Source organism: Tenrec ecaudatus, chromosome 8, assembly GCF_050624435.1.
Source record: "Tenrec ecaudatus isolate mTenEca1 chromosome 8, mTenEca1.hap1, whole genome shotgun sequence".
NCBI lineage: Eukaryota > Metazoa > Chordata > Mammalia > Afrosoricida > Tenrecidae > Tenrec > Tenrec ecaudatus.
Genome location: NC_134537.1, coordinates 108,478,665 through 108,504,872, shown reverse-complemented (window position 1 = coordinate 108,504,872; position 26,208 = coordinate 108,478,665). Strand labels below are relative to the sequence as shown.

The window sequence follows — 26,208 nt, the reverse complement described above, 5'->3', positions numbered from 1 at the left end:
TTATAACTATTCAACTTTCCTTATGTACTTCCTGCATTATATATGTGTTTCTCCATATTTATATATGGGTACATTATATCAATATCATATGTATTCTACATTCAATATATATTCCTATGCTTATAAACTAAACCATAAATACATCATGTGTATTCTATGTTCAATATATATTCCAATGCTTATAAGCCATATTTAATGACTACACATTTAACCAGTATATTAAAAAAAAGCATATCATTTCCAAACTCAGTGAACTTATTCTGTAGATATACCAAGCTTAATTGAACATAGCATATCTCTGAGTCAGTCCTTGTCAGCATGCATATCATCTCCTTTATCTCACACAAATCACTAAGCTTCAAGAAACCAGCAACGTACTCTGGTTATACTTTTTCTTGCTCTGGACCACAACATGTGGGAGTTCTATCCCGAAACTACCAGACATCTGGTTCTTTCTTCAGGACCAATTCATCTAAATAGCCCACTCATTCCCCTTAAATAAGACATCTCAATGGACTAATGACTAATCAGCCCATGCTCAGACATAATGGTGGTGTCACATATTTGAAATTTGTATATTTTAGGCATGTTGTGATCCAACTAGGCCATCTGAGGACTTTACTCAGTCAAATAGCTTGTTGCCAAGGCTTAATTGAGCTACTTTATCTTCTATATTTACCAGTAGGTGTAATTTAGTTAATACTTGAGGAAATAAAAATTTACCCCAGATTTCCTAGCACAATGCGTGCACATATGTGCATGTATAAAACTAGTACTAAGTATCTTATTATATTTCCCGATCACACGCCATCATATAAAATTTGATTCTACAAACACTGTCTTGTTTGGCCAAACACCCCTAACAAAATTGTATTATAAGACATAAGATGTAAAATAATTATTAAACCCATATATTACCAATATATTACTAATACCAATATATTACTTTATAAAATTCATTTTCGTCTTAACAGCTATGCTCCTGGAGTAATAAAAAAATGTTGCTGTAGATTAACAGACTAAAATAAGGCACTGGAAATGTGTAGATGAGCTCTACTTAGCTGCATAAACACCAAGATTTGGTCCTGGCCTTTTTATTAGTTTCAAGTAAACACATATGTGCAAGTATGAGCTACTGTGTCGGTGACCCCCACCCACCCCCAGCCCAGTGAAAACACCCTCTAAAGCCTTAAGGATTCCAAATAGTGGGTGTCCAATACACCTATTTTTTAGTAGCTGACGATAACACCTTGTTAAGCCACATGCCCACAGGTTATAGCAGCAAAAATAATTAAACAGTGAACAAAAGTTCGACTAAGTCACACTTTCTAGGAATGGTTTATTTTTGTGCCATCTACCGCAGTCATATGATTAATTCAAATTGATAAACATCAGTCTGTTTAGGAAAGAATGTTAAGAAATTTATTGAAAAATAAAGTTAATTTTTTATGTGGTATAGAAATCTCAAGATAAAATAAAAATACTATGAATATGACTTTAATTAATCTGAATATATAAATCTAATGTTTCAAACTGGGATTACATATTCTACTGTGCTTAGACCTAAACTTAGATGTCTACAAATAAAATCATCTGCCCGTGAACTCTTAGCAAATGGTTGTGACATAGAGGACTTGGCAGTGCTTCACATCCACCTAGAAGAGCCTGTATGTAATCAATAAATCTGATAGACCTTCACCACCACTTCCTAACATGGTCCATACACCTCCACTTTCAGCAAACACTGGAAGGAGTAATAGCTCATCTACTGCCATAAAATGTTAAGTCAAGGTGTAACCTACGAGGTGGGGATTAATGAACTACATTTTCTTTTCAAGAATATTCTTTATGAACATCTTAATTATATATATATGTGATTATTTGCTATGGCATAGATAGATAGACAGAGAAAGAAATGAGCATAAACATGTATATGTTCATCTCTGGTAGCATAGTGTTTCTGTGTGTATTGGCCAGCTAGCTGCAGTCAGCCACTTTTCCAGAGAAAGACAAGGGTTTCTACTCCGATAGAGTTTTGCTGCTCTAGAAAACCTTAAGAAAGTTCCTCGTTAATCTTTCAAATCGTGGTTGTCATTTTCATCCCATATAGATAGTTGTTAAAATAAAATAATACTCAAGGATGACATTTTTACTGTTTAAGATAAAAAGTTGTTTGGTTTCAAGGGGATTTGAGGAGTATTTTTGGTTTAAGAATGAAAGATTATTTCAGGGCAGTCACCTTAGGGGTTCATCTAGCCTCCATAACTCCAGATAGTCTAGAGTCCGTTCCAAGCCAAACCCAACTCATGGCCATTGAGTTGAGTCCAGCTCCTGGTACCCTATAAGGCGGGATAGAACTGCCTTGTGGGTTTCTGAGAATATTACTCTTTCTGGATGTAGAAAGCCTCATAGTTAGCAACACATCACATAAATTCCCTTTTGATCAGGTATTTTCTAGAATCTTTGATAAAGTTTTTCACTAATATTATCCAGGCACCATCTAGTTCTGATGTCATGGTAAGAGAGACAATTATTTATGAAGGAAATAGCCACACATTCCATATCATCTTATTATTCCTAATTGCCCTTCCTCTATTGTTCCAGACAAATAGAGACCGATCATTGTACCTTTCATGGAAGAATACAAGGAAGTAGGAGGTAGAGGGGACGCTTTTAACCCAATATTATGCTAGACAACTGCAGTTTTATTATTGGTTGTGTCATTAACTTCTCTGTGATTTTGAGTAATTCAAATTTTATATCTCTGTCTCTTCATTGCTGAGTGATTTTCAAGGTGAGTATCAGATGAGGAATTGGACTAGACATTCTGTAAGACTCCAGTCATAGTTCTACAAAATGATTACTATAGAATCATTGATTGTATCTCAATCTTTTGTATTTTATTGATTTTTCTTTTTAAAAAAAAGAGAGCCCATTTAGGAAACAGAAGTTTTAATATATTTTAAAACAAACTAAGTATATAATCTCATTTCATTGAAGTATAATAGTGAAATTTAAAGATTAAATTTAAATGCTCTTTTGTTGTAAAAATTATTTACTATAAATAAGTAAAACCCTTTTTATAGTTGAGAAAATGTAGCACCATCTATTCCCTACTGGCATGTATTCAGTTCTTTTGAAATTAAATCTTTGGTCCCTTTGATAGAATTTTATAAAGTTAGACACAAACTTGGAGAACTGTAGAGAGGAAAGCCTAGGGATTTTGAGATTTAATTACTTAAGGAGCAACGATTGTTTTCCTATTATTAAATTAAGTCAATCATGCAATAAATATCCATGGAATGCAGTGATAACTTGGACAGGTACTACTGTTTTAATTATTTAGAGGGTCACTTCTGTCTAAGTAATCTCTATCCTAAATACAAGGAAAAGAAAAAACAAAACTACTCTCTTCTCTTCACTGTACATCAAAGGCTCTCCTTTTCTTTTGAGAAGCCATGGTGTTGTTGTTGTTACGAATAAGTCTGCTAACTGCTAGGTTGGCAGTTCGAAACCACCAGCTGTTCCCCGAGAAAAAGATACAACTTTCTTCTCTTGTAAAGAATTAGAGTCTTGGAAACTCACAGGGTCGTCATCTATCCTATAGGGTCACTGTGAATTGGAATCAACTTGACGGCTGTGAGGTTTTCTTCTTCTTCTTTTTATTTATTTATTTGCTTTGGTGACCTCACTATCTCAAGATTCCATCCTTAAGGTGTTGCAGCAGTATCTGCACCTATTCATTTTCTTAGAATATAAATGATCAGAAGATGGGATAGTTTGATTGACCAAATTTGAATGGTGTGAGAGGTTAGAGAGTACTTGTTCTAAAGAGATGCTAGACTTTACTCTATCCTTCTGAGTGTTTTTATCTGTTTACTTTATAACAATGTTATGAACATCTGCTATATTGTAAGTAACAGAGGTTACACTCCTAGTGAGAAACCATATATCTGAGAGGGCTTGAATTTTCCTTGAGGGCTATTAACTTGCTACTGTGCTGCTGACATATCTTTTACCTGAGTGCCAGAAGGTTATAAAAGTAGTGATGCACGAATCTGCTCTCAATCTAAATTCCTGGAAATATTGAGCATTTTAGGATATTTCTTCTAAGTCGCTGAAGCCATTCCATTGATAGGATTTCAGTGCCTCCTATACCGAGTAGTAGGATGATGTGGTAGGGGCTGAGTACAGCTATGAACTCTACTGGAAAAATAAACACACTATAGAGATAGAAAGTTTTCTGAATCATCATTCCGATGATCTTTATGGAATACCTACGACTGCACACACAATGGAACTGGTGCTGAATTGGTGTCTCCTTCCACCCTGACAAGCTGCCCTGGTGGTGCAGTAGGTTGAACACTGGGCTGCTCAAAACAGGGACAGGGATTCACACTCATCCACAGCAGAAAGACAAGGCTGCTTGCTCATATAAAAACGCACCGTCTCGCAGATCCGAAGGGGCAGTTCTAACTCAGTCCTCAAGGTCCCTATGACCTGGGACTCACTGCATGGCCGTGGGTTTCTGTTGTGCTTGGTTGGACTGCTGATACAGTTACGTAGGAGGCTGGTGAGGTTTGTGCCAGAGCATCAGTTCTTCCTATGAATCCCTTGGGCACGGCTAGTAGTGTAGTTGCTGCAATACCTTTTTGCCTTGCTTTCCTCTCTCATTGTATCTGTTTGTCCTGCCCCAGCTCTGGATATGTCTAGGCTGCTCTGGGCATTCTGCCAACTAATGACTAGTTATTAGCTCACTTCCTCCAGAGTCTGAGGAGAGAAGCCTGACCTATGTGGCCTTATCTGGACCATAGATTTTTCTGTCTTGCATCCCGCTGTAACCTGCTTTTTCAATATTGATGTGTACAGTGGACTGACTAATCCTAACACATAGCATCTCGCAAATCACCCTCACATAACCTCATAAGAAGTATCTTGTAGCAGAGACACTTGACTCGAAGAGGAAGTTGCTCACTTGCTCAAGGTCACCTAGCTGGTGCTGGAGTGTGTTAGATTCACATTCTTCTTAGTATATGTGCTGCATCATTTCATTAAGTTTTCCTTTCTCCTGTTTACCATCTCTTACTTGCTTGAATGACCATCAAGTGTTCATGTTACTCACATTTTTACACTTAAAATTAGCCAATACTATGTTTCTTGAACCTCGCTCTTTTCAGGAGGTACCTAGTTTACCCTGGCCTGAGTGTCATAAATCCTAGCGCTTCTTCCTAGATGGTTTGTATAGTCAGTCCAAACACCACCACACCCCTCCATGATTATACATTTGAAAATATTACCCAAATACCTTGTTTAGGGCAGGGGTTTGACCGCACGGCAGCAGACTGTGAGCATTTACTTGTAGCCCGTTCCACCTTTGTGAGGACTTCCTAGTGTCAGGCCAGTGGCAGTACCATCTCTCACACAATGTTGTGGGACGAAAACCACGCTTAGGGCCTCTGTTTGCGAAGCATTGAAGGCTTAGTTCCAGATCAATGCAGTAAAAGAAATGTGGGTTATAAAGCAATAAAGTGAGTCACATGATTTTTGTGCTTTGGTTCCCTAGTTCATATAAACGTTATACTTGCTCAATAGTATGGTCTAATAAGTGTGCAATAGCAGTAGGGAAAAGTTGGACATATGGTGAGAATTACCAAAGGGTGACCCAAAGACGCAAAAGGAACAAAGTCTCTTGGCAAGCTAAGCTCACAGAATTGCTGGGTTGCCCCAAAGTTTCAGTTTCTAAAAAATGCAGTATAATAAAGCACACCTATATTCTTTCTATGGGATTTATCTCATGTATTTATTTGAGATCCAGATGCATTTTTCTCCTAGGGTCAGTGTTACACACACAGGAATTAGAAGACCCAGAGGGCAAGGGGAAAGGGCAAGTTATTTATTTTACCACCTTACTTGTATATAGCCTTTGTTTTATCAATACCTCGGAAATGAAAGCTATGCAAAGTACTGTTTATAGAAGACAATCTTCGAGATGCTTGCAGATACAGTATTTTTGTCTGATGCCCAGGGCTTTTGATATCCAGGGGAGACAACTGCAGCCTCTATTTTTGTCTGTTTCATATGAAACACATCAGCTTTGATATCATTCACTCACGACAGAAATACTCTTGACTGCCCTAAGGGGAAAAATGCAGACGTATCTCTGAGGACAGGCACATCGCATCATATCGGCTATTTATAAAGCAGACTTGTCAATGACTTGGGAAAGGGAGGAGGTAGAGGAGAAAGATGGGGGCTGGAAGAGGAGGGGAGAAGTCATGGAAGACACCCTGTTGGTAGATGAGGGCTGCAGCATTCAATATGGATGTTGAGTTAAAGTTGCCCGTGAGGAGTAGTAAACTCAAGCTTCCAGACTCAAATGACCGAATACTGAGGTCTGTTATCTTTCCAGTATCTCTACATCTAAACCCTGCAGGATTAACTTTATGGTCTGTTTTATTAGCACTTTGCATCTATTAGAAACAAACGATCTAGAGGGAAAATAAAACAGAGCTTACTTCTTTAAAAAGTTACCAAACTTATTACCTGTTTGGTGCCCATCAATTTAAAGTTTCTGAAGGAAGAATTGCATTCTCAATAGACTTGAGAAGCCTACAGAGCCCGGCTGCTCACCCTTTTGGCTCGATTTGCAATGCATTTCCATTCTGGTATTTTTGCAGTCATCTTTAGGCAGTAGGGCTTGGAGATTGCCCATGAATTTGCTGAGTCACTGAAGAAAAGGGGCCAGGCATATTCTAAGGCATGATCGTCATTAAATCTCACTGCTGTTCTGTATTTTCAAAGCTCTAAGGCAGGGCTGGGATTCTTGCAGCCCCTCCTTCATGAGATAAGGAATGGCTTGGACTGAAGTGTGACTTTCCAACATGTCAATGTGGTGGGGCCCTGATTCTAGGCATTATGCAATTGTCCCCCATTTTGTGATGGGCTGTGAATATCCTATGTGTTGTGAATGCCAGTCTCTGCCTGGATTAGTAACAATTATGTTTATAAGGCAGAGTGCGATCTACAGGATGAGATTACATATTGAGTCAAATTCTTTTGAGATGTAAAAGTGATTATCCAATCCATCAGAGATTAGAAGGATTTAATAACACCAAGAAAGTAGAGACAGGGCAGAGTGGGACCTTTGCCCCTGCGCCCCTGCGTGAGGAATCTTCTAGAACCAGGAGACACAGAAAAGAAAATCTTCCCCCAGAACCATCCCTCTGAATGTGGACTTCTAGCCTCGTAACCTGTGAGGGAATACATTTGTTTGTTAAACTACTTATGTGCTTGTGATATTTCTGGTGTAGCAGCACTGTATACCTCAGGCTAGGGGCTATAGAAAGTTGTCACTCTGGAACAAGATATTGTAGATTTTCACTTAAAAGCTGTCTCAATCGTGGAACTTAGTTCTTCTCATTCACCTGCTTTCAGCTTATTTTACTGGCATTTTTCCAAAAGTTACGTTAGGAGGGCTAAGACTTGTGGCTTTAACTTTTTGTTGCTGTTCTGTTTTAAGCCTAATGTAGAAAGAGGTTGAAATTTATTTCTATCATTTAATTGCATATGCACGAGATTTTCACACAGTTTAGTCCTTAGTTCCCATATTGTTTCAGAAAATTTTGAATTTGTCACATTGGCAGAACAGCAGCATACAACCAGGTGAACAGAGAAACTGAAACCAAGCAAACTCATTTCTAAATTACGGTATTTAATGTCTTTTCCACTTGGGCTCATTCTAAAATAAAATGATCATTTGCAATACTGATGCTTTAGAAAGAGGAATACATAATATACAAGTTCTCCATTTTATGAGTAATCTGGAAAATGCCACAGCAAAACTCAGGAGATTAAATTTGAATGCTGAGTGAGGAGGGGTTTTAATCATCTTACTTCATACTCTCCATTTTGCCCTCTAGGAGCCTCGGTGGTGCTTGCCCTGGCTAAGCGCTCACCTGTTCATGACAGGTGATAATTGGAATCCCCCAGCCACTCTGAGGGAGAAGATCTGGCAGTCTAAGAATACAATCTAGAGCTGCGGTTCTCAACCTGTGGATTGTGACCCCTTTGGGGGGTCAAACAATCATCTCACAGGGGTCATCTGATTCATAACAATAGCAAAATGACAGTTATGAATTAGCAGTGAAAATAATTTTATGGTTGAGGGGGTCACCACCATATGAGGAATTGTATTAAAGGGTCGTGGCATTAGGGAGGTTGAGAAGCAGTGATCTAGAGAGTTCTATGGGACAGTTCTGCTCCATCATATGCATTATATTTGAGTAGAAATCAACTTGCTAGGATTTTGCAGTAGGAGGATCCTATAATAAAGTAATGAGGGCGAGGAGATAAGGAGTATAGCTTATGATATCAGCACATGCTATATTAAAATTTTAAATTGAAGTATAATTTGCATGTAATAAAACATGGAACAAATGCTCTGTAAGGTTTAACAAGTATGTACGTTTATGAGTGTCCCTCATTAAAAATATAGAATAATTGCATTAACTCTGGAAGTTAGGAAGTTCCGCTGGTTTGCCTCCATAGTTAATGTAGCCTGGATCTTTTTGCTCAACCGCATCCATTTGAGGTTAATTTATGTTGTTGTATGTATGGGTGGTAAATTTCTTTTTATGACTTAGTGTTGCTCCAGTGTATAGCTGTCCTGTACAATGGCTTTTGGGTTGATTCTATTTTGGAATGTTCTCGAGGAAGGTACTGTGGTCATCTATGTTGAAATGTATCTTTGCAGGTATTTAGGAGTGGAGTTGTGGGATCATAGCCAGGTACAGATTTAACTTTATAAGAAGTGATGAGTTTTCCAAACTGGTTGTACTATTGTACATACACCATCATTCAGAAAACAAAAGCCTTGACAAGATGGATTGACACAGTAGCTGCAAGAAAGGGTTCGACCATAAGAACAGTTTTGGGGACAGCACAGGACTGCACACAGCAGAAAGCTGCCTATTAGAATGGACTTGACGACACCAAAGAACACATCACGCTCAATGAATGACACCTCCAGTTTTTCTACATGCTAACCATCGATATCAGTCATTTCGTTTCACCCACTATAAGGGTGTGTGGTGCTAGCAGCATGACTACTGATGTTTAATATAATTTCATGTGCTTTAGAGACATTCGTGTGTCATATAAAAATATCTAGCCAAATCTTTAACCTAGTCTTTATTAGTTTCTTTGTTTTATTATATTTTATCAATAGCTGTTATTTACATGTTATGTATATAAGCCTAATTCTATTCTGTGATTTTGCCCCCAACCCTCAGGAGATCGCTTACAATTGCACTTCTTCAAGGCTACATTTTTGAAAAAGTTTTAATTTTAATCAAGTTCATTTTCCCATACTGTTAATGCTTTTTGCATTTTCTCTAAGAAATACTTGATTAGCTCAAGTTTATGGGCATACTTTATTATGTTTACTTTCAGTAGATTCAAAGTTTTGGTTTATACATTTATTTAGAAATACACAATGTATTTTCAATGAATTCTAACATATTGTGAAGTCTGGGTCAAGGTTATATTTTTTCCCATAAAGATGGTAACACCATTTATGGGAAGGAGATAATGTGCTTTTTGAATTTTCTTTGTGCCACTGTCAAAAGTCCATTGTTTATATAAACAGGGGTCTCTTTCTGAACTCCACTTTGTTGTCTATTCTGTAATCTTTATGCCAACAATATACCCTCTTATTTTCTCATAGTATCTCCACAATCAAACTTAAAAACACCTATCAGAACATCTCCATCTTTGTTTGAGAATATCCTCTTTAGAGATATTTTGGCAATTCTACATCTTAATATCTCCATACCAATTTTAATGTCGGTATATCAATTTCTCACAAAGCCATCTTTGGGATTTTGAGTAGTATTGCTTTGGAAGCTAAACTTAGGGAGAACTAATATCTTTACAGTATTGATTCCTCATCCCTGAGTATATAAAAGTTTTTTAACTTCTTAGATTTTCATTAATTTCTTTTAATAATATTTTGTAGTTTCAATGTAAAATTTTAGTGCATCTTAAAAAATGCATCCCTTTTTATGTCTTTTGATATTACTGAAATGTGTATTGAATTTTAAATTTAACTTTCTACTTGTTTTTAGCATATAAAAATGAAATTGATTTTTATATTGACTTTGAATCCCAAAACTTACTGAGTTAACTTACTAGGCCTAGTTAGGTCTTGTAGATTTCTTATGATTTTTTTTATGTGCACACTTATGTTTTTTGCTAATAAGGACAGCCTTGCTACTTCTTTAAAAACCTTCAATGCATATATTTTCCTATCTAATTGCTCCAGCTAGGACCTTCACCCATAATGTGAAGAAATGATGAAGTGACATATTGGAGTAATTATTTAGCACTTCCCATTTCAAATTACCGTGCCACATAACTTCACCGCTTAGTGTTCTTAGCATCTTGGGGAGAACACTGACACCAGTCTTCTGTTTAAGAAAATGAAGGAAAGTGCACAGGGCTTGTGTCTTATAATATCCTTGTGACATTTTGGTATCAACTAATGTTAGGCTTGATGCCAAAATGACACAAGGGCATTATAAGAAATAAAATATAAAAAATTTAGATCAACAAGTTTACACACATGGATACAAAAATCCTTTGATATATCAAAAATATTTGATATTTGAATGCTTAGACATATGAATTCATGAGACCCTAAATATAATCTACCTACATTTAAGGACTCTTTCAAGAGTAGATTTGATTTATTCAACACTAATGACTGAAAACCAGACGAGTTTGGAGTTGATTCCAAGGACACTGCAGTTGCCGGGCCGAATGGGCCGAAGAGATTCCGAAACTTGCTTTTTAATTGGAGGTGTTATAAAGGACAAGGGGAAAAGAAATGAAGAAATGAAACAGCTGGTGATAAAAATTTCAAGCCGTATATTGAAATATGGAAGGGTCTGTGGAGTGTTGTCGGCATAGTGGAGTATGTTTTGGGCTGCTAACCACAAGATCAGCAGTTAGAAACCAGCAGCTGCTCTGAGGGGAAAGAGAAGGTTTCTACGCTGTAGAGATTTACAGTGTTAGGAACCAACAGGAGCATTTCCATTCCATCCTTTGGATGCGAAGAGTTGGAATCGACTTGATAGCAGTGAGTTTGGTTGTTTTAGTATTTGGGTTTACAAACAGATAAGGTGTTCATTGGGGTTATAGTCTTTTGCCATACTTATTCTCTCTGTATACTGAGAAAATAATTGGGGAAGTTGGCGATATGAAGAAGAGTACAGCTTCAGGACTGGAGGAAGCTTCATTAGAATCCCGAGTGATATGCAGATGAGACATCATTCCTTTTAGCACGTGAAGAGGCATTTACTGATAAAAATCAACACCACAGCTTTCAGTGTGGATTACAACACAACATAATGGAAAATGAGAAATCCTTATAGCCGGACGAATAAATATTATAAATGTAGAAAAGATTGAAGTTGTTAAAGATTTTGTTTTACTTCATTCCACAATTAACACTTGTGGAAGCAGTAGTGGGGAAATCAAATAACATTTTGGATTGAGGAAATCGGTGGCAAAAGACCTCTCTAAAATAAAAAAAAACAGAAGTGTCCCTATGAAAACATGACCTGTTTCATGGTATACGTGTCAGGTACACCAGATCTAAAGCATAGCTACGCCTTTGCTTCATAGGTATATGAAAAAGGAAGACCAAAGATAACTAATGTCTTTGAATTAAAGGTTTGGACTAAAGTACTAATTTTCTATGTTACTTGATACCTTTTCTTTGTCATTTTACACAATGAATCATTTGTCAGAGTGGATAGCAAAAAGTCCCTGAAGAACATGGCAACATCAGAATTTCCTACGCCCACATTTCTCATTCAGAAACAAGCATGCATTTAACAGCACCAAGAAAAAGAAAATGAAGTGATACAAGTGAACATATGAGGAGTCACCGGGCAATACAAAGACCCGGTGCCATTTCCAGTTCACCAAAGGGGGTATTGCAGGAAAAAGCCAGGAGATCTGCTTTCAGAAAGTTAGCTATCAAAAACTCCATGGAGCACAGTGGTCTTCTGGTGCACATGAGGTCACACAATGGCATCATTACATACTGAATAAAAAAAGCTTCCCCCACCTGCCTTGATATAGTTTTTATTTTTATTATTATTTTTTAATAAAAATGTCATTGTATTGGGGGCTCTTACATCTCTCATCACAATCCGTACATTCCTCCAGCATGTCCAGCACATTTGCACATATCCCACCATCATCATTTTCAAAGCATTCTCTTCCTACTTGAGCCCCTGATAATCAGCTCCTCATTTCTCCCCCCTCCCTCTCCTACCCTCCCTCCTTAAATAACCCTTGATACGTTATAGATTATTATTTTCATATCTTACATCATCCTCTGTCACCCCTCACCCACTTATCCATTTTTCATCCCCCTGGGAGGGGGCTATTGGTTGATCCTTGTGATTGATTCTCCATTTCTCCCTCACCCTCCCCTTAATCCTCCTGGTATCTCTACTCTCCTTGTTGGCCCTGAGGGGTTTATCTCTCCTGGATTCCCTGTGTTGCAGGCTCTTATCTGTAGCAGTGTGCATGCTCTGGTCTAATCCGATTTGTAAGGTAGAATTGAGGTCATGATAATGGGGTAAAATAAGCCCCAAAGAGCTAGAGGAAAGTTGTGTGTTTCATCGGTGCTATACTGCACCCTGACTGGCTCATGTCTTCCCTGTGACCCCTCTATGAGGGGATGTCAAATTGTCTACAGGTGGGCATTGGGTCTATGCACCCCACCCCACCCCTCCATTCACGTTGGGTATGGAGAGTCTGAAACATTCACTGAAACCTGGCGGATTAATTAGCGTTCAGGAGGAGAGGAGGCAGATAGTAATTACACCGACCATGTTAAAGAGGATACTGTCTGGTATGCTTTGTGATAACATAGGTAAGTTTCTTCATCCTACTATGTCTAGACGTGCCCAGAACAATTTGCATGAGAAAAGAATGGTAACTGCTTTGCAGAAGAGAGTATATGTGTTGGGTGGTTGACTTTTTAAAAAAAATCATTGTATTGGGGGTTCATACAACTCTTATCACAATCCTTACATGCATCAACTGTATAAAGCACATTAGTACATTTGTTACCTTCATGATTCTCAAAACATTTGTTCTCCATGATGATGCTTCTTTAAAAAAAATTCTATTCTGCCACTCTGTGGCTTTTTCTTTTAAAGCACATTTGTACATTCATTGCCCTCATCATTCTCAAAACATTTGCTCTTCACTTAAGCTCCTGGCCTCAGCTCCTCATTTTCCCTTCCCTCCCCCCTCCCCCTCTCTCATGAAAGCTTGATAATTTATAAATGATTATTTTGTCATATCTTACACTGTTCAACATCTCCCTTCACCCACTTTTCTGTTGTTCATCCCCCAGGGAGGAGGTCACATGCAGATCCCTGTAATCAGTTCCCTCTTTCCAAACCACTCTCCGTATACCCTCCCAGTATCACCACTCACACCCCTGGTCCTGAAGGGTTCATCCGCCCTGGATTCCCTGTTTCCAGTTCCTATCTGTACCAGTGTACATCCTCTGCTCTAGCCAGATTTATAAGGTAGAATTGGGATCATGATAGTGGGGAGGGGAGGAAGCATTTAGGAACTAGAGGAAAGTTGTATGTTTCGTCGTTGCTACATCGCACCCTGATTGGTGGTTGACTTTTGTTGTTAAGTGATCTCATGTTGGTTCTGACTCAATGCACCATACGTAAAACAGAATGAAACACAGCCTAGTTCTGTACAATCATCACAATTATTGTCATGGTTGAACTCATTGCTGCAGTCACTGTATCCTTCTATCTCCTTCACAGTCTTCCACTTGTCCATGACCTTCTACTTTATCACGCATGATGTTTTTTTCTGGGGACTTGTTTTTCCTTGTATGTCCACGTGAGACGAAGTTTCATCATCTTCTTCCCAAGGAGCATTCTGGTTGTACTTCTTCCAAAACAGATTGACTTGTTTTTGTTTTGATTGGCTTATTTTTCTGGCAATCCATAGTACTTTCAATATTCTTACCAACACCATAATTCAAAATTTCCTTCAGTCTTCCTTATTTTTGTCTAACTTTCACATACATATGAGGTGATTCTTAGCTTGCTAATGTCTAGGATATTGAATTTTTATATTCCATGTAATTTTTGACCAATTAAAAATTTTCTAATTTCATACTTAGTGCATAATAATGGATGTTTGGGTCATGACCCATCAGTAAATGAATGTCCTGAAAACTTTATTCCGTCTATATTGACTTTTCCAGGAGGAAGCTTTCCCCATTCATATTTTGAGCACATTTCAACCTGAAGGAGCCCTGGTAGTACAGTAGTTACACATTGGGCTGCTAAGCACAAGGTCAGCAGTTTGAAACCACCAGCTAGCTCTGATGGAGAAAGATGAGGCTTTCTACCCCTATAAAGAGTTACAGTTTCAGAAACTCACAGGGGCAGTTTTATCCTGTCATATAGGGTCACTGAGGGTCAGAATTGACTCAATGGCAGTAAGCTGGGCACAACCTGAAAGGCACTACATCTATCTGACTATGTTACGTTGTTATTCAAGTTGACAGTGCCAATTCCCTCAGAAGTGGACAGACTGTTTGTCCTAGTTTGGATGCTCTGCTGAAGCCCATTCACCTCGAGGAACCCTGCTGGTGTATGGAATACTAGGCTTATAGCTTCCAGCATCACCGCGATACTCAGCGACCATAGTGGGACAAGCTGACAGAGAAGTGGGGACTGACGGGTTCAGAAAATACTAAGAGCAAGAAGTTTTACTAGTCCTCTTTTCTTCGGGGCCTCTCTGAATCCCCTAATAAATTTAAATGGTGTCAAATACATGAAAAAAAAAGGATGGAAATTCTGGTAGAATAAATCAAAATATTGTGAAGATACATTTCAGATTTTTCCAGGATATTTATGGCTTAAAGTAGTTCATTAATTTTTAATTCAGACAACATCAACACTATATTTCATGTTTAAATTTAATAGATTTTCTACTTTGAGCAATATTCTTAACTTTCCCCAATTAAAGTGTTTTGTTTTTCATATAAATTAAGCAAGTCAAATAAATTCTCATGCGAAGAAGAGTATGTTTTAGACACCAGATTAGTACATTGTTATCATTTTACACAGTGCACTTGAGTATGACCTCACATTTAGGTTTGTCCTCCCTTTGGCAAAAACATCTCCTATGTTCTAAACAATCTTCTGACATCCAATGGAATATTTCTACCTATAGACTCTTTTTTCCCCCAACTAAAAATTAGGTTTCTTTTTTTCGTGGATCAGCAAAGACTGGTCTATAAATGTTTTCTGAAGAATGAAATCAGCAAGTCTTTCTTTTCCTGTGAATATCTGGCTTGCTGTAGGTGGGCCTTTTTGAAAGTTGATGTCCTCTTAAAATTACAAAGTTGGGAAAGAAATTCTCAGCAGGCTCCAGTAGGCTTTGTGCCCTCGATTAATTTGCTAAATTTTTGGAACAATATCTAATTACCAAGTAGCCATTTCAAGTATACTAGAATCCTGTGCTCCTGGTCCCATGGACAATTTTAGTATTTTCTATACTTTTTTGTGTGCCTGAGAGCTACATTCATGCTCAGTTTTTTCTTGCTTTAAATAGACACAGTGAACATTCCTTACTCCAGGAAAACCAAAAAATCTCATATCTCTGGTACTTTTGTCTTGTTAAGCGACAATTTTGCTCAGAAAATAAAATTGCTGTATATGCCTGATGTAAGCCAAATTCTCATGCAGCAACAATAACAACACAACAACAACAAACACGAAGATTCACGCTGATCTCTCTTATCATATTTAAGGTAGGCCAGGTCTTGCGTACACACATTTCTATCGGAACAAACCAGCCATTGCATCAGAGATACAAAGGAGCAGAGGAGGGGCGGTGAGGAGTAGCTTCTTTACTCAGGCTAATGCCTTCCCCTCCGTAAAATTATCCTTTTATTACTAGTGGTATCATACTCATTTAAACATTATTATTGTACTAAAGATTATGAATCTTAAAAAATAATTCCCTTTATTTTTATTAATTTTTAAAACTGTGATTTGAATGACTGTTTACAGAACAAATTGGTTTTCCACTAAAACGGTCCTGCATTTTGTTCGGTGACCTTGGCTGCCGTCCTCACAGAGCAGCAGCGTTCTTCTCACTGCAGTTCTGTGTTTGCCACCGCCACCAGCTCTTCTTTTCTGTTCGCTCCTGCCTTCTGCCATTATCTTTGAGAGAAGGTGGCCCTCTGTGTCTTGTGTGGTTGGCTGTCCGGAGAAGAACATCCTCCTCTGACACCTGTCTGTTGTTGGCTGGTGGTCCAGCGCAGACCAGTTCAGCATGCAGGCCTGTCTCAGAGTCCCATCAGCCTCTATCATACAATAACTCTGATAGTTTTAACAATCACATGTGAATGTTGTTACACATTTTTCTTCCAGTCTCCCCAGGACCTCATGTGTAATCCCTGTCCGAGAACTGGCTGGTGGTCGGGCACTCCCTAGTTCTTTTGGTCTCAGAATCACATAGGCGAAGGTTGGAGTGGTACCTTAATCCTTGGCGCTACTTTTTCCCACATGTCTTTGGTTTTGTTCACTCTTCCTTCCGCTGTATGATGAGAAAAATACCTAAAGGGATGTAAAACTCCCTTTTTCAGATATCAGGTAATCGTTCATCTTTAGGTATTGAGCTGAACTATCTTCTCTGTTCCTTAAAGTGAAGCAGGGATGCAATGTACACAACAGTGCACAGCAAGTTTCATTCTTCTGATAATTGGGAGGGAATCCACTTTATTTTGTTTTCTGTGGTGATCGTCTGGGTTTTTGTGGTGTGTGAGCTCTCTGGATTGTGATTAGAGCAATATTCATTAGCCGCATAATACTGAGCGTGACATTTTTGTAACATTTAATTAAATGTATATATTAATATATATTGATAACTATGAAAGTAAAGAATAAAATCAAGTATTTTTTTCCTGATATTAAAAATTCAGGCATGCTAGGGTTAAAATCACTAGATTATCTGCCTGAGGTTGTGACTAATACAGAGGTAACAGATGGACATTAACCCTCCACTCAAATACTCTCTCAATGCAAGAACACTTTGTTCTAACAATCTGGTATTCCATGATGCTCACCTTCCTGATATGATTTCTGAAGACAAATGGGTGCAGAAGCAAATGTGGTGAAGAAAGCTGATGGTGCCCAGCTATCAAAAATATAGCATCTGGGGTCTTCAAGGCTTGAAGATAAACAAGTGGCCATCTAGCTGAGAAGCAACCAAGCCCACATGAAAGCACACCAGCCTGTGTTATCACGAGCTATTGAAGAGATTAGGTTTCAGGCATCAAAGAAAGAAAAATCATATCATTGTGTGCTTGCCTTCCTGATATGATCATTGAGGACAAGTGGGGGCATAAGCAAATGTGGTGAAGAAAGCTGATGGTGTCCAGCTATCAAAAGATCAGGTATCAAGCATCAATCAAGGAACAAAAATCACATCGTTGTGAATGAGGGGGCACGCAGAGTTGGGACCTAAAGGCCATTTGTGGGCAACTGGACATCCCTTACAGAACGGTTGTGGGGAGGAGACAAGCTGGTCAGGGTGCAATGTAGCAATGATGAAACATACAATTTTCCTCTAGTTTCTAAATGTTTCCTCCCCCCAACTATCATTTTCCAAATGCTACCTTACAAATCTGGCTAGACCAGAGAATGTACACTGGTACAGATAGGAATGGGAAACACAGGGAATCCAGGACAGATGAACCCCTCAGGTGAGAGTGGTGATACCGGGAGGGTGAAGGGAGGGTTGGCTAGAAAGAGGGAACCAATTACAAGGATCTACATAAAACCTTCTCTCTGGGTCCTCACCCCGCCAGCGAACATGGCGCTGCAAGCGGTGCGGAGTGCGCGGGCTGCGGCCTGCAGCTTGCGTGCGCACTCGGCGGCCCGCGCGCTCTGCCCGGCGCGATGCTGGGGTCCCGGGTCGGCTGCCGTGCGGACGCTGCGCTCCGGACGGGCTCTGCTCTCGGCGCGCAAGTTCACAGACAAACACGAATGGGTAACGACAGAAAATGGTGTTGGAACAGTGGGGATCAGCAATTTTGCACAGGAAGCGTTGGGAGATGTTGTTTACTGTAGTCTTCCTGAAGTTGGGACAAAGCTGAACAAACAGGATGAGTTTGGTGCTTTGGAAAGTGTGAAAGCTGCTAGTGAACTCTACTCTCCTTTATCAGGAGAAGTCACAGAAATTAATGACGCACTTACAGAGAATCCCGGGCTTGTGAACAAATCCTGTTATGAAGATGGCTGGCTGATCAAGATGACACTGACTAATCCTTCAGAACTTGATGAACTAATGAGTGAAGAGGCCTATGAGAAATACATAAAATCCATCGAGGAGTGAAAATGGGACCCCTGAATAAACTACGGTGAAACAACTTATGCCAGCATAGTTGTCTTAAATCAGTGGGGGAAAGAACTGAAGTAGCCTTTAGCAGTACCACTGGAACAGAGAGATCAGTTGGGGCAACTATGCTATTGGACAAAAGTACCCCTTAACTTCCTAATGATTGTTGAGAAACATAATGCACACTTTTTCTCACAGTAGCCTGTGATTTTTGTGTTAGGATCTAGTTATAATATTCAGAAGTCATGAAATGATCTTGGTGAGAACAGCCACAAAACAATGTAACTCAAAAGGTACGCTGTTATCTTAAGCCTCCTGTAACATAGCTGCTGCGGATATCCAGACCTGGGTTTGAGCCAGCGTACTTAACCAGGAGTGGAGATAAGGTTTTATTAATTGTACAGTAGCAGCTAAAGAACAGCAAAATTTTAAGTTTGCAATACACTTGCCATTGCTGGTGCTATTTTTATACAATGAAGCAACAGCCTTGCAGCAACATAAACCATTTAATAAAACCTTCAGCTTCTTCAAAAAAAAACCTTCTCTCTGGGGGGCAGACAACAGAAAAGTGGATGAAGGAAGACGTCAGACAGGGTAAGATATGACAAAATAATAATAAAATAAAATATCAAGGTTTCATAAGGGAGGGGGAAATGAGGAACTGATGCCAAGGGCTCAAGTAGAAAGCAAATGTTTTGAGAATGATGAGGGCAACAAATGTACAAATGTGTTTGACACAATGGATGGATGTATGGATTGTGATGAGTTGTACGAGCCCCAATAAAATGATTTTAAAAACCCTGTGCTTCCCATTCTTCCTCTTTCAGAATTACTCTTATCACGATGTATGTGTTCTCTAGAGTCTTTGCACTGCTCATTTGTGCTTTGTTGTGTGGCTTGCTCATCCGGTTGCCCCTCTATTTATGTCCATCTACCTGCTTGATGTTTCATAACCAGGACTCTGTATATAATAAGTGTTCAGTCTACATTGAATATCGGCTCATTAAAGGACCATATATTTACCTTTGAGGATGGGTTTAACATGGGCTTGGTGAATCAACCTAGGCATATTTTAGTTTGGCCCTTGGCAACAATTGTTGAATCCTTAAATAGTATCTATTCCTTAAAGTAAGATCTTAAATGACTAAAATTGGCATGGGCATTTGAACGCTTTGATAACCAGGTGTCAGGTTGTCATGGCCAAGAAGTCATTGGCCTGGGGCTAGGATGCCCTGAGATATTTTCCTGGATTTTCTTATAATTCCCCATGTGATCACGGAGATGCTCTGACTGTGTGGTTGTGATGATGAAAAAGATGTAAGGAGTTCTGGACTGAGATGGTGAAAGGCACATCGCTGGCCACTGCAAGCAAGTTACCTTCAAAATCAAAGTATGGGTGGTTATGGCAGTACTGTTTAATTGCATATTAGATCTCTCTACAATGCATTCTTCTCATATGTAAAAAATGTGTAGTACCCACAGCACTTGAGTGCTTCAAGTAATTTTTTTTCCCTGAGAAAAGGAAGAAACTTATTGCATGGTAAGCCTATCTGCAGATGTCCTGGTTCGCGTGTGCTTTCTGTGGGGAGTATGCTATAGGGCAGACACGTGGGGAACCTAAGGTCCTTAGAGGGTTTTATGGTACATTGGTAAGGCAGTGGCTCACGAGTGGGTAAAATAAAGTGAGTCCTTTTACCTTTAAAAAGGCATAAGGGTGACATTGTCAGTGTCACTCAGTGCTTGCTCTTGCCTTGTTGCTAGATTAAGTGCTTGGCATCCTGTCATGTGGGTGCTTGATAACAGCATTTAAGTCATGACTGTTTTATTTCAAGTGACAGAATGAAGGTACCTCATTAGTCTTGGCTTCAGTGATTCAGAAACTGGGTTTAAGCTCCCCAGAGAATTTCTTAAGGACCACACTGATTTGATACCAGGCAGAAATCTTCAAAATATGTGCAAATGCAGTTCGAGACCTCTTGTAAACCATCGTCCTCTGTCACCGAAACCACTAAACTGGCTTCTTCATTTGCTCCCGGCATTAACTCTTACTCCCCTCAAGCCAGTTCTCCATGGAACGGCCAGACGTGTGTTTTGAAAATATAATTCAAGAAATGCCTTTCGCACTGCCAACTGTCCCGCAGCCTTCTTTTGACAATCCAAAGCAACGTGCATATGCTTTGCTGCCGTCTGCCAGAACCCTCATGGTCCTGCCCTAAGTCAGCCTCTTCAATCTCTTTTACTAGTGCTTTCTGATTTGCCTGGTTGACTCTGAGCTTGCTGACAGTTGGCCTTTTCCATGCACAGACCTCAGGGACTTTGCATGTGCTTTGCCATTGCTGGGCAGCCCTGGCCTGACTGGCTCTTAGGTCATGTAGGTGTCTTCCCAAATGAAACCCTCCCAGAGAAGCCTTCTCTGATCACCTAACCTAAAATAGCACCCCCCAAGCCTCCTGCCGTTCTCTGTCCCCTGTTCATCTTTTATTCTTTTCCAAAATGCTAATACTACTGAGATCACATTACATGTTTGGGTTTAATTTTCTGTTGCACTTCCTGGAATGTAAGCTCCGCGAGAGCAGGGTCATGTATTTTTCATGAGTTATCCACATGTCTATAGTAATGCTTGGCGCAGAATAGGTTTTTCATAATTGTTTGTGGAATGAGTAAACATAGAACAGAGTTACAATGTGAGTATATAGTCCATTTTAGGTACATAGCAAAGGGGAGAGGGAGCTGACCCCAATTCATGGAAACTTTATGGTCAGTAGAACAAAGTGTTGCCTGGTCCTGCATCATTTGCACAATCGCTAGCATCTTTTGATCCATACTGGTGACCACAGACTGCCCAATTATTAAAAAAAATATGTCCTGAAAGAAGTCCATCCAGAATATATCTTAGGGTCAATGATGGTAAGATTTTGTCTCACATAGCTTGGGCATGTTGTCAGGAGACACCAATCTTTGAGGAAAGACGTCATGCCTGGTAGACGGGCAGCAAAAAAGGGCAAGCCCCGTGATGAGATGGATTAATGAGTGGCTGCAGTAATGAGCTCAAACATCATGGTGAGGATGGCACGGGCGGGGCAGTGTTTCGTTTTGCTGCACACGCACGGGGTCACTGGGAGTTGGAACTGACTCAGTGGCACCACCACCACCAATAAGAGTTTTACGGCTGTTTCATTCCATCTCACCGAAGATCTCCTGCGCACTCATCAGCCCCCCACTTTTCAAACATCACACCCGCCCTCAGGGATTGATGCCTCTTGATAATGTGTTTCAGGCAAGTGAATTGGACCATGTTCTGGCATGACCCATATGATTTTCATTGGCCAGTTTAAGTAGTCTATGATTCTGCTCTTCCTACTCTGTCTTAGTCTGGAAGCTCCTTTGTAGCCTGTACGCCATCGGTGATGTTGCTGCTATTTGAAGTCATGGTAATACAGCCTACAGCAAATATGTAAGTCGCTGCAGTTTGACAAACTGATAGACGAGTGGTGTGTAGATAAAAAACATACAGTATTCCAGTTGATTCTGATGCATAAAACCGCACAGGACAGAGTAGAACTGCTCCATAGGGTTTGCAAGGCTGTGGTCTTCATGGAAGCAGACTATACCACCTCTTCCCACATCGAGTGACGGTGGGTTCAAACTGTAAACTATATGAGCATGTAACTGGCCACTTAAGCATTGAATGCACTTCAGTATCTAGCCTGCCACAGAGTGAGTCATGCACCAGTATTCACAGAGTTTGATTCTGTGCAGGTGTTTTGCACTCTGCCTGTGAAATGGAATGGAAGCATGGCTCAGATTGCTTGTGTTTGCTCTTGGGGAGATGTTATCTTGCGGTGACAGAATGATGTGGAGCTCAGGGGCTGGCTGCAGCCCTCAGAGGGATGTAGGTCATAAAAGTTTGAGAAGTACTGGGCTAGGTCCACGCAAAATGAAAATGGATACATTGGAAAACAGATGTCCTTGTCCCTCCTTATTCCCAGCTGAGAATCCTGTCTGAAGCCTGAGAAGGCGCCTTGGTATTCTGTGCATGCTGTGGGGGAGGGGCATCCTGCCTGTCATACCTGAATTTAGGTGTCCAGACACCTATCCATGATGTAAGTGATTGAAAAAAAAGAAAACACACACACACACACACACACACACACAAAGAGAACAGCTCTGCTGGCTCGGTGAGCATGAGAACATGTGAAGAAATGAGGAAAGTGTCTCTGGTCCCTGTTCTTAAGATGTGTGTTCAAGGTCCACACCTCTTTCCCCATTTCTTTCTGTATGTTCTTTCATTTCCACAATGAGACTATTTACAAAAAACAACAACCACGTCATGTCAAATGAATGCAGGAACTAATGGTTAGGATGTCTGCTTTCTGACCACACAGTCGCTGTCAGAGTTAAATAAAAGTAACACGCAGAACAATATTAATGTGAGACCTCATTAACTAATACAAACATTTATACTCCTCATGAGGGATAACATCCTCTGACAAGATTACCTTTAATCTATTAATTCATTTAGTCCTTCCCATAACAACTCTTTTAGGAAGATATGTATTATCAACCCTATTTTATAGATGAAGAAATTCAACTACACAGAGAAAGCAAGCCCCATTTCCCAGAGTTAGCAAGGAGCAGAGGAGAGCATCACAGCCAAGCAGGTTTGATCCCTGAACCTATAATCTGAGTGGCCCCAATGCTCCCTTTACCTGTTGGGTGGAGTAGCAGCCAGATCCTCCATTTTTCGGAGCCTCTACTGTGTTAGTCCGAATTAGCTAGAGAAACAAATCCGTGGTCACTCACATACATATGTGTAAGAGAGAGCTTTGTATCATAGTCATTGTACATCAAGGAAACACCCCAGCCCAGTGCAGATCAAATACAAAAGTCTGATATGAGCTTATAAGTTTGAAATAAGTACATAAATCTCTCTTCGGATTGAACACAGCCACAAGCAATGGTGCAGAGTGCAGGAAGATCACAGGTTGGTGGGTGAAAATTCCTATTAATCCAATGGTGGTTGAAGCATCTCAGCACTGGTGTGGATCTTCATGTGGATCCTCCAGCTCTCCAAGCGTGTCAACAGCAGGAATGTGAAGCAGAGACAGTGGGTGTGTGGCCCACCTCTGGGGAGAAAGAGAAAGTTCCTAGCATCTCCTTGAGAAGGCCATATTTACAAGGAGGCATCATCAGGCTATAACCTGATTGACAGGCTAGACCCTCCCTCCCCCTTTATTTATCAAGTGCTATGAAATTATGTAACTACCACAACTTCCAAACATCCTTGTTTCCTTTCAAGGATGAGCTTCATTTTGCATATGGAGAAATGATTGCCAGTGGACATAAGGGCTAGTTTTACTACTGTGACGACTTATAGGTGGGAGGAGTTATGTTGTGGTGCTTTGGAAGAAGGCCTCTGGCTGAAGAAACGCAGAGCTGCAGTTCCAGGAATAGAAGGTGATTTGTAAGACATGTGGGGGAAGTCAAAACATGGTCACCAGGGCTCGAGTTCCTGCATGCCTGGATTGATTCTAAGCAATGTCTACTTAAATGTGTCTCTGTAGTCAACGGGTGGCTACATACATGTTCTTTCAGTGCTACACCTGTCTTAGTCTTATCGGGGTGCCTTCAAAAAACAAAAAAAGTGGCTTGCAAGGAATGTATTGCGCTCATTAAATTTAAAGCAGAAAGGTCAGCTCTGAGTGCGTTCCCAATATTTTGGAGCATTCTGGAGGTGTAATCTTTATGGATTTTTCTCAAAGAACACAGGATACTCCCGGGGCATCATTGCAAGGTTTGGATCAATGGAAAACGACTTGTTAAAAAGCCAGGAAGGTTGCCCTGAGGAACTCTCCCCGCTTCGTTCTTCCAGGGTCGCAAGGGCTGCCCTGCAGTCATCTCAATGGAAGCCTTATCCCAGCCACCCGCCCACTCTGATCTAACCCCTCTGACTTCTCCCCCACCCCAAATAAAAGTCAAACAGCGTGAGTCCCTAGAGGATGCCCAAACTGTTGTTTTGACGCAGTGTCAGGTGAAGAGTGCAACGTTTTTCTGAGAAAGGATTAGAATGCTAGAAACACCGCCTTGAAAGGGATACATAATCTTAGATGAGTGAGGTGTTAAGAAAGAATAGCTTTACCTGTTTCTCATATTTTTGTTTAATGAAGGGTTCTATGATTTTATGGCGCTACTTTGTGACTTGCTCTCACGTGTAGCAAAGTAATATCTTAGACTAATCAATATCTTCCATTTGATTCCTTTACTTTAGGGGCTGTGAAAGAACAGGGCCTGAAGAACGCATCTTCAGCTGGAGATAGAAGCACATTCTCTTTTATGCAGATTGGGGATTTTCTGAGAGTAGTAGAGGGCACCAAGGTTGCCTTCCTATTTATGTTCTGACTGTGGCAAATTGCTAAAGCCTTCTGGGCTTGAGTTTGCTCATCTGTGGAGTAAGGTTCATGGTACTCCCTATTAGGATTGTGATGGAGGTTCAGTGAAATGCTGTGTAAAGGAGCTGGTAGGAACCGTGGACAGAAGGGCCCACCAGAATCATTGAATGTTAGTGGCCCTGGTGGCACAAAGGGTCACCCGTTGTGCTGAAGCCACAAGGTCAGCAGTTTGAAACTACAATCCACTCAATGGTTGAAAGATGAGGCTTTCTACTCTCTTAAAGAGTTACAATGTCAGAAACTCACAGAAGCAGTTCTGATTGGTCCTATAGGGTCTCTATGAGTTGGAATTGACTTGATGGCAGTGAGCTTGCATCATAGTTATTGGTTGATGGCAGCATAATAAAATTCTAAGCCATACATTTTGAGCCAGAAAATCAGGAATCTGAGATTGGGAATGTTATCTGTTTCTACAGTTTACAGGAACTTTCCTTCATTGGAAGAGTTTTGTATCAACAACATTTACCCTACAACTTTGGAGTTCAGAGACACCCTTGTAGGATACACGCGCGATCACACACACACACACACACACACACACACACACACACATAGCTGGCATTCTGTACAATGGTGTGAGTAAGAAATTTATTGTTATTGAGCCCAAACCTCACTTCACGGATGAGTATTTTTAAACACCTGGTCCAGTCTAGCAATTATGGCTGAGTTAAAATGTTGGCCCTTTGGACTAGATTGGAGGATAACATGGTTCTACCCTACAGTGGAGGGTGGGACTCATAGAGGTCACTTGGCATAGTGGAAAGAGTAGGTGATAAGGCTCAGGGAGAGCTGAATTTCTGGCTGGCTTTGCATGAATAAATGATAATATTTTTAGATCAAATGATAAAACATCTTAGTTTTCTTCAAAATGAGAGGATTGGGTTTATAAATGTATCTTTTAATATACATAAGATTCTACCAACCACACCACTAAAAATGAAAAGTGTTATTTGTGATTGTTGGGTAATAGAAGATTCTTGCTCATGCAATACTTTCTTTGAAGAAGATTCCTAATGTGTACATCCAGACCCAAGGAAATATACCAATCCTGAAAGCTACAAACAAAATAAACACCCGGGGATGTGTAGTACCTTAGCATCATCACTGTGTCCTGAGAAAGCTTAGTTATAGATAGGTGCCGGTGTTTTATGTCAATGGCTTTATGTATACAGAAAAATTTCTAGTGTCCAATTATATTTTTAAAGGCTACATAGTTATAGATACTTCTTAGATTTTACTTACACTTTACATACCCCACATCCTTACTTGAGAAATTGATAGACTAGAC

At 39.9% G+C, this 26,208-nt stretch overlaps 1 protein-coding gene and 1 pseudogene across 1 annotated transcript in view; both read left to right on the top strand.

Moving 5' to 3' along the window:
• Positions 1-26,208, top strand: part of NRG1 (neuregulin 1) — a 1,270,305-nt gene that overhangs the window by 134,024 nt on the left and 1,110,073 nt on the right. The window lies entirely within an intron of this gene.
• LOC142454446 (glycine cleavage system H protein, mitochondrial pseudogene) lies at positions 17,932-18,994 on the top strand (annotated as a pseudogene).